Here is a 14,800-nt window from a genome sequence, read left to right as displayed (position 1 = left end):
AGTAAACTCGCGTGTATCACTGGTACCTCAATAGACATACAGCATAATGCTACCTCCACGGAAAAAAATTGACTGCTTCCCTTCGCTTGCATGTCGATGTTTTCTCGGATACCTCTTGCTGCCGCATACTTGTTCCCATGTAGAAATTGCTCTGCGCGAACCAGAAGTATGCAAGTACCTCCTCAATTTCCTCGCATTTCGGTGTATATTCGGTCAATTTATACCTATTCCCCATCATTTTTCGCAATTCTATCGATTTTTTTAAATGTCAGTTCTATCCATGCAATCATGACATAACCTCTCATTCTGTGTTCTAAAACTGCTTGTAAATGTAGCACAGCTGCCAACACCTACCCCAAATGCACTGATCGGGAGGCAGAGTATAGCACTGTACTCGATTGTCTCCAGTCACCTCCAAATTTGGAGAGCGTTTGCTCAGCTTTCTTTATGTGTTGAGTCACCATTTAAAAGTTTATGGTAAAATACACTTTTGCACAAATATATGGTTTTATGGGCTATTCACCTTCTTGAATTAGAAAAATCACCGTTACAATTTTGATTAATGCCACGTTGTAAGAGGAAGTCGATTGTTGATTCTTTGACACACCATTCTGCAGGATCATCAGTAACGAAGTTATTTCTTTTTGTAGTGTTTGACTCGACACCTATTTCTTCGTGAAACTTTAAATCGGGAACAGTTTGCTTTTCTTCATTTTTAACTTTTGTTTCGTCTGTATTTGCTTCTTTTACAACAGTTGCAGTGCCAGAAAAATCATCCGCACAACTTGAACTCGAAGTCGAACCAGCAACATTTTTTGCGAAAATTTATCTATTCTGCCAAGCGTTTTTAAAAAATTGGCTTCTCGTTCTCGCCTTTCCTTCGATAATTTCCGAAATGCCACTCCACTTAATTTTGCACGTTTGCTTTTTTCACTGTTATTCATTTAAAGTACTTACAAAATTGTCAACCAACAGTCAAAAGAAAAGAAAAAGAAATTGTAAAAGGAATTAAAGAAAGACTGCATCCATTTCCAGTCGTACTACAGCGCAGATGAGCACAAAACTTGTCACTTTAAACATGACACACTTTGAGCACACAGATTTTTTTCCTTTAAACACGCAGCGATGAACTGACCAACTCGGATTACTCGACGTAACTGTGCTATGGAAGAATGACAATGCAGAATAATTTAATTTTATTGTCGCCTGTCACTCTGTTGTCAGTGAACAGTAGAAGCACACCTGCCAGCTGGAATTCGTCTCGTAAAGAAAACGGGACAGCCCCCTTTTTGGCTTCTGTTTCCCGCGTCGGCTGAATTTTAGCTGGGATGCAAATATGTTCTCAATATTCTTGACATTGTATTTCTAATTTAAAATGCAAATAATTTGTGCAGTTTCTTGCAGTGAGGTGTGCTGGATCGACTCTTATCCCACTTATTATTATGACATTTTAGCAGTTTCTGTAGGCAGAGAAGACAGACTACAAAGTTTAAGTAGTCTTGTTGTCATCTGTGTGAACACTGCTCTTATTTATGTCTACACGCAAATGCACCTTTTGTTCCAACATAAAATAAAAATAACCTTTCCTCGAAGATAAAAAGCTTGGGTAAGAAGTTTAATGTAAAATTTGCAATGCTACTTACTATTCGATTGCACAGAGTGGGAACTTTGATATCATGCAGGCTGCAGTACAATAAATGAGACAAAGGAAAGTTGCTTTCTTCTTCTTTTTTCGCCAAAAAAAAACTAAGTGAATAAATAAAAATTTTAAACTGTTGTGAAGTGTATTTCAGACATTATTCTGCTTATGTTCTTTCTGTACAAACATGTGTTTAAAAATGTGAAACATCCCCAGTATCAGTATGTTTTGTTAAACAGGTGTCATTAAGTCAAAGCTAAGATATCGAAGACCACAGAGCTTTCACATTAATTACAGTTATGGAGGGTTGGGTTGATACTTGCCCATAATTTCTACAAGAAATTTAAGTAGAGTCAGGTTTTACATACTGAGGCCCACACATGTTACAGTATTTAAGAAACTGCTGATTAGTTTATCACAGCTTTTCAGGGGTCCCAGTATTTTCACGGGGAAAACATGGAGGGTTAAGTAGAAGCCGACAGCATTCTCGGAATAATAACGTTTCAAACACTGTATTGTAGATTGCCGTCCTGACAGCTTACTTCAAAATATTGTGAACAATCATGAAGATGGTACCAGACAGAAACCAATGTTAAATTTTCATTCAGTCACCAAGTGAACTATGTATATTTACAAGCATGTAGTGACGAATTTCGTTCTGAAGGCTTATTTAAACTAGCAAGTTGTTCAACAATATTAAAAAAATTTCTCGTTTGTAAGCGCAGTTATATTAAAAAGTAAAAGGTTAAAATGAGTACAGAGCAAAAAATGCCGCCCCCCTGAAGGTACCACCCCTAGGCCCGTGCATATAGGTGCAAATCGGCCACTGTACATAGAGAGAACATTCGCTTGTCCATGGATGCGAAAATTCAGGCTATCGTGAATAAAGTTGAAGGTATGCACAGGGAGCTAGCGACCTATTACCAGACTCTTCTGAGAATGATAAACGCATTGCATGAGTCAGTGAATGAAATCGGTAAGAAAGTAACCGACTTAACTGAAAAGGTCCAGGCTATTGAGGGGAAAACAGATGTAGAGGCCGTTGTTGTTGAGAAGGGGGAGCAGGCGCATAAGAAGAGGAAGCAGAGCGGACATATAAAGCCTAACGCTGCAGACACGTCTGGTTAATATACACCGAATTACAGTTGCTAAGATTAGGGCATATGGAACGACAGAAACCACTAAGAGAGACCTTTAAGCCCGTTACTGTATCTCTCAGGCAGCTCCCAGCAAAAACAAAACCACACGATGGTGTTGTCATTGACGAATTCATTATCCGTCGCCCCTGACCAGATAGATAGGACATTCAGCGTTAGCAGGGGAAGACCGTACATGTTCGGTATGCAGCCTACAAACGTAACTCATGACGCAATACAGATTGGTGATAGGCGGTCTGAGAAAACACCTGGCTTAAAGAACCATCTTTTCCTAAGACCCCCCCAAAAAACCCATATATTATTCAGTTAAAGATAGGGAAATGTACCGTGAAATACTGCCTTTGACTGATGTACATAACATCGCAAAAGGTCTGAGCAACAAGAAATATAAAACCATTATAAAACCAATATTTGTTGGTGAAAACAACATCAACAACAGCAGCAGTGGCGATAGTATTGACATTGAGCGTAAAGCAGTGAACAATCGAATCCCGCAGTGTATAAATTATGACGACCTCAACGAGCTAATCGATGGACTACGGCTGCTCGTGTCATCAGCTGCTGCAGGTAATACAGCTCATTCGAATGAGGCTGTTTCAATAATCTCTGAGCTTAGAGAGAGAGAGAGAGAGAGAGAGGTATCATCGAATAAGTATAGAGACAATCGTTTGAAAACTGCACAAACCAGCAAGCAAAATATACCCGTCATAAGACAGTTATAAATAATGTTTGGATGACTTATGGCAGGCTGCTCTTCTCCTAGATTCGAGGAAATACTCACATGAGAATAATGAATTCAAATATATTTTAATGGTTATTGAGACATACTCCATATTTTCCTGGGCATTGCCTGTTAGAACAAAAATGGGTAGAAATGTTGCAGACGTGTTTGAGCGTTTGGTATAGAGAGGGACTATCGATGCCCAGACAACCTCCAAACTGATCACGGTGGAGACTTTTACAGTAGGTATTTCAAGACCGTGATGCAGCGGTATGGAATGCGCGTACATCACTACTCAACATTCACACACCTGAAGGCAAGTATCGTGGACCGTCTGAACAGAACAATAAAAGGTCAGATGTGGATGCGTTTTAATCTTCCTGGTCATACATATGGACTGATATCCTACCAGAAATAATTGCTCAATATAATCGAACCAAACACAGCACAACAAAAATAAGACCATGGGATGTTTATGATAATGGACTCATGGATACGATGTACATTCGCAGTAAAATGCTGGATCCACGCAAACAGAAATTTAATGTAGGTAATTTGGTACATATCTTAAAACACAAGACTGTGTTGAGTCGATTGTTCGTATCGACCACGAAAATTAATAACTGTGAACTTTAAGTACTCTGTCGAGCCTCCATCTTAACTTCACTTTATTCAGTTCTTTGTTATACTTCATTCTGTGCGGACGCTGTGTCAAGTGTAAATATATATACGAGCTACGACATATGTTGGAATTAAGTTTTCTATATCTCGATTACCGATCCTGTTCCCATAGTGGTGACCCCTCAGTTCATTCGTGTTTCGCGTCTTCCGAGCCAGTGTTTATGCAACAGGTTATATGCACTACGCAGTGACCACGCCAAACAATGCCTTGTTCGAAGGTGTGGAAGCACAACTCCGCTCACCGAGTTTCGTCGTTTCTTCGTCAATGGCGTATTCATCATTTACGAACAGTGATTCGCTTTCTCAACCAACGCCATGTGCTAACCTCATTAGTTTTCAACGGTCGACATCTACGCTGTCAGAGCGAACAATGGACTCAGGCTTCGCGTCACCGGATTACGCCCATCCGACAGTGAAATGTGAACTGAACGGTATTTCGAATTGCGCCTCTTCAAATCGAGTGTTTCAAAAACAAAGTGCTCTCCATTCGAACACGTGTTTAGCCACCCACCAGCATGTTACATCAGTTACTGTCGGGCCGTGTGCAACGCCACCATACTACAGGGTTATTACAAATGATTGAAGCGATTTCACAGCTCTACAATAACTTTATTATTTGAGATATTTTCACAATGCTTTGCACACACATACAAAAACTCAAAAAGTTTTTTTAGGCATTCAAAAATGTTCCATATGTGCCCCTTTAGTGATTCGGCAGACATCAAGCCGATAATCAAGTTCCTCCCACACTCGGCGCAGCATGTCCCCCATCAATGAGTTCGAAAGCATTGTTGATGCGAGCTCGCAGTTCTGGCACGTTTCTTGGTAGAGGAGGTTTAAACACTGAATATTTCACATAACCCCACAGAAGGAAATCGCAAGGGGTTAAGTCGGGAGAGCGTGGAGGCCATGACATGAATTGTTGATCATGATCTCCACCACGACCGATCCATCGGTTTTTCAATCTCCTGTTTAAGAAATGCTTCTGCTTTAGCCTTTTCCGTAAGATTTTCCAAACCGTCGTCTGTGATACGTTTAGCTCCCTGCTTGCTTCATTCGTCGACTTCCGCAGGCTACGCATGAAACTTGCCCGCACGCGTTCAACCGTTTCTTCGCTCACTGCAGGCCGACCCGTTGATTTCCCCTTACAGAGGCATCCAGAAGCTTTAAACTGCGCATACCATCGCCGAATGGAGTTAGCTGTTGGTGGATCTTTGTTGAACTTCGTCCTGAAGTGTCGTTGCACTGTTATGACTGACTGATGTGAGTGCATTTCAAGCACAACGTACGCTTTATCGGCTTCTGTCGCCATTTTGTCTCACTGCGCTCTCGAGCGCTCCGGCGGCAGAGACCTGAAGTGCGGCTTCAGCCGAACAAAACTTTATGAGTTTTTCTACGTATCTGTAGTGTGTCGTGACCGTATGTCAATGAATGGAGCTACAGTGAATTTATGAAATCGCTTCAATCATTTGTAATAGCCTTGTACAAACCGCTGCCGGATTCGTTTCACGCATGTGGTGCTCCAGTTGTGTCCAATTTACATGCACAATTCAGTGTTTCGCATAACATGGACCCCTTACCTCGCCTCAGAGGGGCGCCACATGCTCCCCCCCTCACTTGCAGGGGTGCCCGTTTCCTGCCGCTCAACCCTCAACTGCCTGCTGCTTACACAGCAACACCTGTGTCTGCCGCCCCGGTCTCTTGCCCTGTTCCGGAAGCAGGTCGTTTCCATCCACCACTCGTCACTCACGGTCCAGTTTCCAGGGCCCCCTCGTGTGCCGTCCAACTGCCCACTTCCACGGAACCGTCCATGCCTGCTCCGCCATGTTTTCGCGACACACAGTCAAATATGCCAGCTGTCGCTGCTATGGATTCATTGTTATGGCTTAAATCCGGGCCTACCGCGCCGGCCTCTGACATAACCTCAGTTCTGCCGCTACCCCAGGAGACCCTGAAGCCACCGTCATCACCCCTTCTTGGCCACCTGCCGAAGCTACCGCCCTTATATGAGGACAACCCGGCATCGTGGTTCGCGCTCGTCGACCATTTGTTCGAGTTACATCATGCGTCTGACGACAACTCAAAGTTTCTCTCCCTCGTCAAACACCTCCACGACCACTTGGATTTGATTTGTGACCTGCTGCTTTCGCCGCCGCCTGCACCAAAATGCGATTTTGCAAAGAAAACTATAATGAAACGACTTGCCTGCTCGCCACAAGAGTTAAGGATCAAGATTCTCTACGAGGAGCACCTGGGGGAACGCACCGCTTCACAACTCTGACGCCGCCTTCGATTGCTCGTGAACGAGCATACCGTGCCTGACGCCACACTATGGGCTGTGTGATCTGCCAGACTACCTACCGATCTACAGATACATCTGTTTGCACACTCGTTCAAGTCCGTCGGCTTCCACCTATGCATCGCTGACCAGCAACGTCAGCTGCTTCATTCCACAGCCACCCCAGCATACTGACCTTCGGCCGGCAGAAGCAGGGCTCGCTCTGCTGTCACCTCGTCTACTTCTCCTGGCAGCATCGGCTCACTCTCTCCACTGTCCGAGGACTCCAGAATCGCCCACGCACCTTACATGCCAGTCTATTTACCGAAACAAATCAATGAGGACAAGCCGCCCTCGCTGCTGCAGTCTCCACCTCCTCATCACCTTGATCACCCTTTCTGCTGGTACTGCCAAGTGTTTGGTGACGATGCCAAGAAGTGCAGATTGTCATGCCAACACCCAAACACCAACCACAGGAACTGAGAGACTCCAAGTCCTGCTGGGAACCTAACAGGCGTCCTCTTACATCACACTCCGTTCACTCGTCCGCCCAGCAGAGTGGTTCTCTCTATGTGACTGACACTGCATCAGGTCTAGCTTTTCTGGTCGACACTGGTGCTGACGTGTCGATCATACCTACTTCTTCACAGACGAAGTCACTTCTATGAGCTGTCAATGCATTGACGTTACATACCTCAGGTTCAGTAAAGGTTACGGTGACCCCATCTACCTCTCTATGTTTTCCGTGGACGTTTTACATTAGTGACATCCATGAATCGATCCTCGGTATGGACTTTTTGTCTCATTATGAATTACCTCCGAACGTCGTACAGGGTTCAGTGCTCCACCATCCTACAAACACTCACATACCTTGCACCAGCACCTATGTCCAACACTCTGTTTCCACTGCAACATACGATATCATACGCAAGTGCTCCACCCTCGCAGGCAACATTGTGACCTGCATTACTGACCTACTCTCAGAATACGACTCAGCGGCACAACTCCGCCAGGACAACGAGAAGCTGAAACAATGCATCACACCCACTTACAGCGAGCTCGTCATGGCTCGTACCTCACTTTTGCAACTGCAGTCCACGGCGCCGCCACCTAAACAAGAATGCTCGGCCGAGTCTAGCTCGCACTCTTACCAGGTTAGTCCACAAACTTAACTTGCGTGTGATGTTCCAACCCCCCTGTTGCGCTCGCCTCATCCAGTGCCATGTGTTTCGAACAGTGCTGCTGATGGCAGTCATGCAGGCATTGCGACTACGCCCACCTCTCGGACAGCTACCACGCATGTTGATAAACATTCCCTCTCTCTCACTCACTGGCCACATGACCCAGAGGCCATTGTGGCACCACGTGCGACGCCAGCGCTGCTCTCGCCCGCGCCGATTGTCCAGTGCAAGGTTAACAGCGGACAGTCGCCGCCCGTTCCCCTTCGCTCGGCGCTGCCTGCGCACCCACCCCCTCCACACAAGCGCACGCTGCGCTCCCGTAAGAGACATGTGGCCTTTCCCCACTCGCGCTAACGGCTACGCCTCGTCGCGCCCTACTCGTCGAAGACTTGGCGCCAGGACATTAACCAATCTCATGTGCAGTTCTCAGTTTCTTCCGTCACTGATGGAACAACACGCAAGATAGTTACCACTGCTGGCCCTCCTATTATGCATAAGGCCCGATGCCTCAACCCTATCAAGTTGCGCATGGCCCAGCAGCAGATTAATGAACTTTTGGCGGCAGGTGTTCTGCAACATTGAGACAGCAAATGTTCTTCACCAATCCACCTCGTACCCAAACACGACGGATCTTTCCGAATGTGTGGCCATTACAGATGCTTAAACGCTCATACCATCATGGAAAATTACCCAGTGCTGAACATCAATGACTTCACTTATATGTTATCTGGCGCCACAATTTTCAGTGTTATTGAGTGTAAACGCGCCTACCTCCTGATTCCTGTGGCGCTGGAAGACATTCCTAAGATGGCTATTATCACACCGCTCGGTTTAGTCCAATACCACTTCAGGCCGTTCGGCCTAAAGAACGCGGCGCAAACGTGGAAACGTTTCATTGACCCTATCTTGCGACAGTTCGAGTTTTGCTCTGCTTATCTGGACGACATTCTCGTTTTCAGCAGCTCAGCGGAGGAAAATGAAAATCATCTGTCTACAGTCCTCCAGACCTTGAACTGCAACGGTGTCGAAGTCAACAAAGACAAGTTCCAGTTTCGCCAGGCGTCAGTCTCCTTCCTAGGTTGCACTGACGGAATACAGCCTCCCAAATCTCGTGCGCAGGCTTCCGCCGCCGCTGTTCAGGCAGCCCTGCGGCAAACAAACTTCCGGTATCAAACCCGTCTCTTGGACTGCTCCGATACTAGGACCTTCAAGGTTCTGAAGACTTCTTTAGCTCACGCTGTGACACTCGCCCACCCCGACGCCTCGGCCGAGTTATTCATCACTACGGACGCCAGCGACATCACGGTGGGGGCAGTGTTGCAACAACGTAAGGGCGACTCGGTTTCTCCCCTTCATTTCTTCTCCAAGGAACTATCTACAGCTCAGAGAAAATATTCTGCATTCGATAGAGAGCTCCTTGCTGTTTATGAGGCAATCAAACATTTCCGCCCTGACGTCGAGGGATGTTCGTATTTCGTCCTCACCAATCACAAACTACTGGCAGAAGCGTCCTGCAACCCACCTGGGGACTCACCCCCTCGACGTTATCGCCATTTTGACCTGGTTTCTCAATTCACAACGGACGTCCTTTACATCAAGGGTGCAGATAACGTTGCTGCGGATTTCTTCTCGCGGATCAGTGCTGTTTCCCGCATTGTTAATCTTTCCGATCTAGCCTCCCTCCAAGCTTCTGACGAAGATTCTCAGGTTCTCCTACGAGACCCACAAACATCACTTGTTTTCACAAAGGCTAAATTTCCTGACGTTTTCGACGAGGTGTTGTGTGATTCTTCGACCAGCACCCTACGCCCTTTGCTCCCACCCAGGCTGCGCTGACAGGTTTTTGACGCCCTACATAACCTAGCCCACCCAGGCGTTCAAGCCACCACACGTCTCGTGTCAGAACGTTTTGTTTGGGAGAATATCAAACGGGACTGTCAAACCTGGGCACGCAGCTGCGTCGATTGCCACCGCAACAAGATCAGCCACCATACCTCCCTGCCTCTGGAGAAGTTCGACACTCCCGCAGGACGATTCCGTCACGTACATATTGATCTGATCGGGCCACTTCCTCCTTCGGAGGGCCATAGACATATCTTATCAACTATCGACCGTTTGTCTCGCTGGGTCGAGGTTGTCCCTCTCCCTAACATTACTGCCGAGATGGTAGCCAAGGCTATCATTGGCTTGTGACCACTCGTTTCGGGTGCCCGACCACTATCACCACTGATCAGGGTCGACACTTCGAATCCTCCCTTTTCACCATCCTCTGCAATTTCTGCAGGATTAAAAAAATACACACTATCGCCCTTCACCCACAAAGCAATGGGTCGGTGGAGAGATGGCACCGCACCCTCAAGATGGCCATTCGATGCCATGATTGTCTCTGGTCGGAAGCTCTCCCGTGGCTGCAGATCGGCCACTCGAAAATATTGATTTTCCTAAGCTTGTTAGAAAAAAAAATTCAACATCCCAAGATTTCGTGGTTTGTTTATGCAGGATACATTAGCAAAGACTATGTGGAAAACTGGTGAACGTAGTGTTGGAATTTAGATGTTTTGGAGGTCCCAGTATCCACTGGGTGTCATATGTTACGAAAAATGCAGACACCGTCTACTATTTCGATTCATTTGGTGACCTGCAACCGCCAGAAGAATTAGACGATACTTTACTCACAGAGGATCTGTTTTATACGATTTTCGGGACTTTAATACACGCTTCTGCGGACGCCTATGCATCAGGTTTTTCTTGATGTTTACAAAGAAGAAGCAGGATATATAAGAAAGAACTTTAACCACTCCTTCATCAGTTGAGGTTCAGATGCAGTGTCATACATGTTGACTTTAAAGGACCGATCATCTGTATTACACGTAAATTACTTCCAGCCAATTGATTTGAGCACTGGTGAATGGAGTATTAGATTGACTGGACTAGAGACATACAGCAGCATCCCAGATATCACCAAGACTAACAACAAACTGTATGTGGATATTAATGGTGAAAAAGATATTGCATAAACTGGTGCGTACGATATTGACGATTTAAACGAAATCTTAAAACAGTCTGTACAAGGTACTGAGCTATGTGCAAACATCAATATACTTAAACCTGAAATAAGGACTGTGAAAGCAACGATTGACTTTAACCAGAAAGGTTCAATAGGGCGCCTACTGGGTTTCACAAAAGGACAAGTTTTGAAGAAGGATCCTAGTAAATTTTACAAGTCACATAAGACTGTGGACATACTGCCTGTCAGCACAATCCGAGTCAAGTGTAACATTACAACGTACTCCTGCCTCAACGACAATCTGATTCATAGTATGGATTCTGCCCCTCAGTTGCAACAAGGTATAAGATTGTTGAGACTTGTACCAACACAATAAACCTTCCAGTGACAGTGCAGACATTGGACTGTTTGGAGTTGCGTATTGCCGACCAGAATGCTCAACTTGTCGACTTTCGTGGAGAGGCAGTCATTGTACAATTACATATAACGCAGGATGGGTGTACGGTATAAAACCAGGGCACGCAATCCACAGCACATCACTTTGCTGCCGAACCGCAAAGTGATAACACATGTGAACTACGAGTTTCTTAAATCAGTTGGCTTTAAACCGCGCAATGACGTCCTCCCTCAATATAACCAATCCAATAGAGTATGATGAGCGAATTACATGTCATGGACACTTCTCGCATAAACCTTATGCTTCAGCCACATTTAACAAGAATGATGAAATTAGGATTTTCATCCAGCACCAAGACGCACTAACGCTTCCGTGAAAGAGTTTCATGTATTTGGAGGAATCATTCAAGAAAACCGACGGCAGCGCTACAGTGGGATCCAAGCTTACAAGTGACACTTTAGCATTCCATAGATGATCTGGCGGGTGGAGCAATTTCAGAGTACAGGCGATTTACTATATGCATACTTTAAAAATGATTATGGGCTATTGTGAGGACATGAGTCAGATTCTTATGAATGCTAAACAGGAACTCATTCTGGCACAGAGTGCGACGCATAATAACTCATACATTCGAGGAGCTCAAGTGGAAAATATGATTACAATCACTAAGCTAACATGGAAAATGCCTAACATTAGTGTATCATACTAGGAGGGTTTGAAGCTTTTAAAAGTCCTGAATTCCGGTACATCTCTATCACTAACATTTCGTTCTTGGAAGGTTTTCGAGTACCCAGTGCTACCGACTGCAAGCAGACAAACATGGGCTATTAAATACTCTTCGCAGTTAGAGACACCTAGAGTCATCATACTTGCATTTCAGATTGATAGAAGAGGGAATATAGTAAATGATTCCATGGTATTCGACTACTGCAAGTTAACTAATGCCGGAATCTACCCGAATTCAAAATTCCACCCATATGCCAATTTACACCTGCAGTGGGATGGAAGTGTATAAAGTCTAGCATACGTAGGGTGAGCAGACGTCTGGATTAATCTGGACATGTCTTCCTTTTTAGCTCTTTGTCTGGGCCTATAGATGTACAAATTGAATTTGAATCTTCTGCGAAATTCCTGGAACACACCGCTGTATATGCTCTAGTTCTACATGGCCGTGTCATCAACGACTGCCCACTCACCTGTGTTGTGCAACGAGCTGTATAAATGAATGAGCTGTATAAATGGATAGGTGCTGCGCCATACCTAGAGCATTCCACAATGACATTTCAAGGTGTGAACATCACTGCAGACGCTCAGGGTTTCTATAATGGTGAGATTAGACAGTTCATATTTAAAGATTTACACAGAAAATGCAGGAATAATAGAGACATTCTCAGCAAACATGCATCACCGAGATCTTTCAAGTGTGCTAAAAACCGGAAGAGTGCAAATTCGTTAATACAAATCTGCCATGGAGTTCACTGGGATAATACTCGCTTACCCTATAAAGGTATGGTGACGTCGCTTCGAATATAGGACCACACAGATACTGTCATCTACGTGAAGGGGAAGGAGAAGATATCATGGATTCGTCGAATCTTCAAGTTCGCTGCTATCGAAGCCCTGGAATTCTATTGGTATCCTTCTCTCCATCGACTCAAGAATAAGATGTGTGAAAATAGTGTTTCTGTGTCTGCTTCTGAAAATGTAAAATTACTTTTAAGTTGCCTCATAATATGTGTATGATTTCTCTTCACCCTGTTCCCATTTTGACAGTGTACAGTGTACAGTTTTACGCAGATACTATGTTTGTGGCTTTCTTCAAGAACAGGAGATACAATTTCAGACATGTTTGCTGTATGTCTTTAGAGGCAGACATGGTTACGTGCCTGCTGCCCCCATAGACCAATTCATACTGCTCGATAGGCGTAATTACATACAGCCGTTCTACATAATTTGTTACTCTCGGTCTTAAACTTTACCTCCTTAATTGCACTCATCTACAGAAAAACCAATGTCATTTGTGAACTGCACAGCCTATATATATATATATATATATATATATATGTATGTATGTATGTATGTATGTATATGTATATATAATGCAATAGGGGAAATAACAACAAAGACATATGGCAACAAACTTTTTTTCGTTTATTCACTTCACACAGACACAATTCAGTTCATGAGATTACAGTTAAGTTCTTGAGATACAGCTAAGTTCTTGAGATACAATTCAGTTCTTGAGGTACAATATAGTTCTTGAGATAGAAAGTAGTTTTTGAGGTACAGTTTGACTCTGCTATTCCAATGCAGAGATACTTTTAACTTACATGCCACAACAATAACACAAGTCGATAATATTTTTTACAATATTTTTTCCAGTAGCACTGGATGACAATGTTTACATTTTTTTTATAAATATATGCTGAAAACTAATGCAGAAATACTTTTACTGCAAGTAAATTCCACAGTCCCAGTAGCATAGTTTTTACATTAATTCTGATGGACTGTGCACACTTAGAATTTAATTTCAACAGCCTCAATAGCAAAGGTTTTTGCAATACAGAAATAATAATTGTGATGGACTGTGATATAGACACACTTAAAAACTAATCTGACTTGTATGGCTACTGACAGAAGAAAAACTTAAAAACAATTCTATTTACAAGAAGCATATGGTGTATATATATTTACAGGCTGCACAAATGTTGTGTATGGATAAATAAGTAAACAATATTTTTTGTTTATACTTTTTTAACTTGTTTCTTTCACTCACATGATGTGCATCCACACTCATGCTCAAAAATTAAGAATAATCTGATACATGGTGAAACAACGCTCTGGTGGGAGGTTTGCGGGTTTAAATGACCTCAGGGTATGACCATGTGGTGCATTTGACCTGTGGTCATCGCACAGTGGCGCTGGCCGCAGTCGACATATGCAGAGGTGTGTTGGTGCATGTCAGAGTACGGTGCAGCGAGTACGTTTGCAGACGTTTTCAGACATGCTAATGGTGACTGTGTGTTGAAAATGGCTCAAAGAAGACATGTTGATGACGTTATGAGGGGTAGAATACTAGGGCGACTGGAGGCTGGTCAAACACAGCAGATTGTAGCACAGGCCCTCCGTGTGCCACAAAGTGTGATCTCAAGATTATGGCAACGATTCCAGCAGACTGGAAACGCGTCCAGGCGCTACAGTACGGGACGTCCACAGCGTACAACACCACAAGAAGACCAATATCTCACCATCAGTGCCCACAGACGGCCACGGAGTCCTGCAGGTAGTCTTGCTCGGGGCCTTACCGCAGCCACTGGAACAGTTGTCTCCAGACAAACAGTCTACAGACGACTGAACAGACATGGTTTATTCACCAGGAGCCCTGCAAGGTGCATTCCACTGACCCCTGGTCACAGAAGAGCCCGTAAAGCCTGGTGTCAAGAACACCTTGGTCCCAGGTTATGTTCAAGGACGAGTCCAGGTATAGTCTGAACAGTGATTCTCACCAGTTTTCATCTGGCATGAACCAGGAACGGGATAACAACCCCTTAAGGTCCTTGAAAGGAACCTGTATGGAGGTGGTAGTTTGATGGTGTGGGGTGGGATTATGATTGGTGCACGTACACCCCTGCATGTCTTTGAAAGAAGAACTGTAACAGGTCAGGTGTATCAGGACGTCATTTTTTACCTGTATTCCGCCTTTTCAGTGGTGCAGTGGGTCCCAACTTCCTCCTGATGG

Source organism: Schistocerca serialis, chromosome 2 (assembly GCF_023864345.2).
Source record: "Schistocerca serialis cubense isolate TAMUIC-IGC-003099 chromosome 2, iqSchSeri2.2, whole genome shotgun sequence".
Lineage (NCBI taxonomy): Eukaryota > Metazoa > Arthropoda > Insecta > Orthoptera > Acrididae > Schistocerca > Schistocerca serialis.
This window is presented reverse-complemented; position numbering follows the sequence as displayed.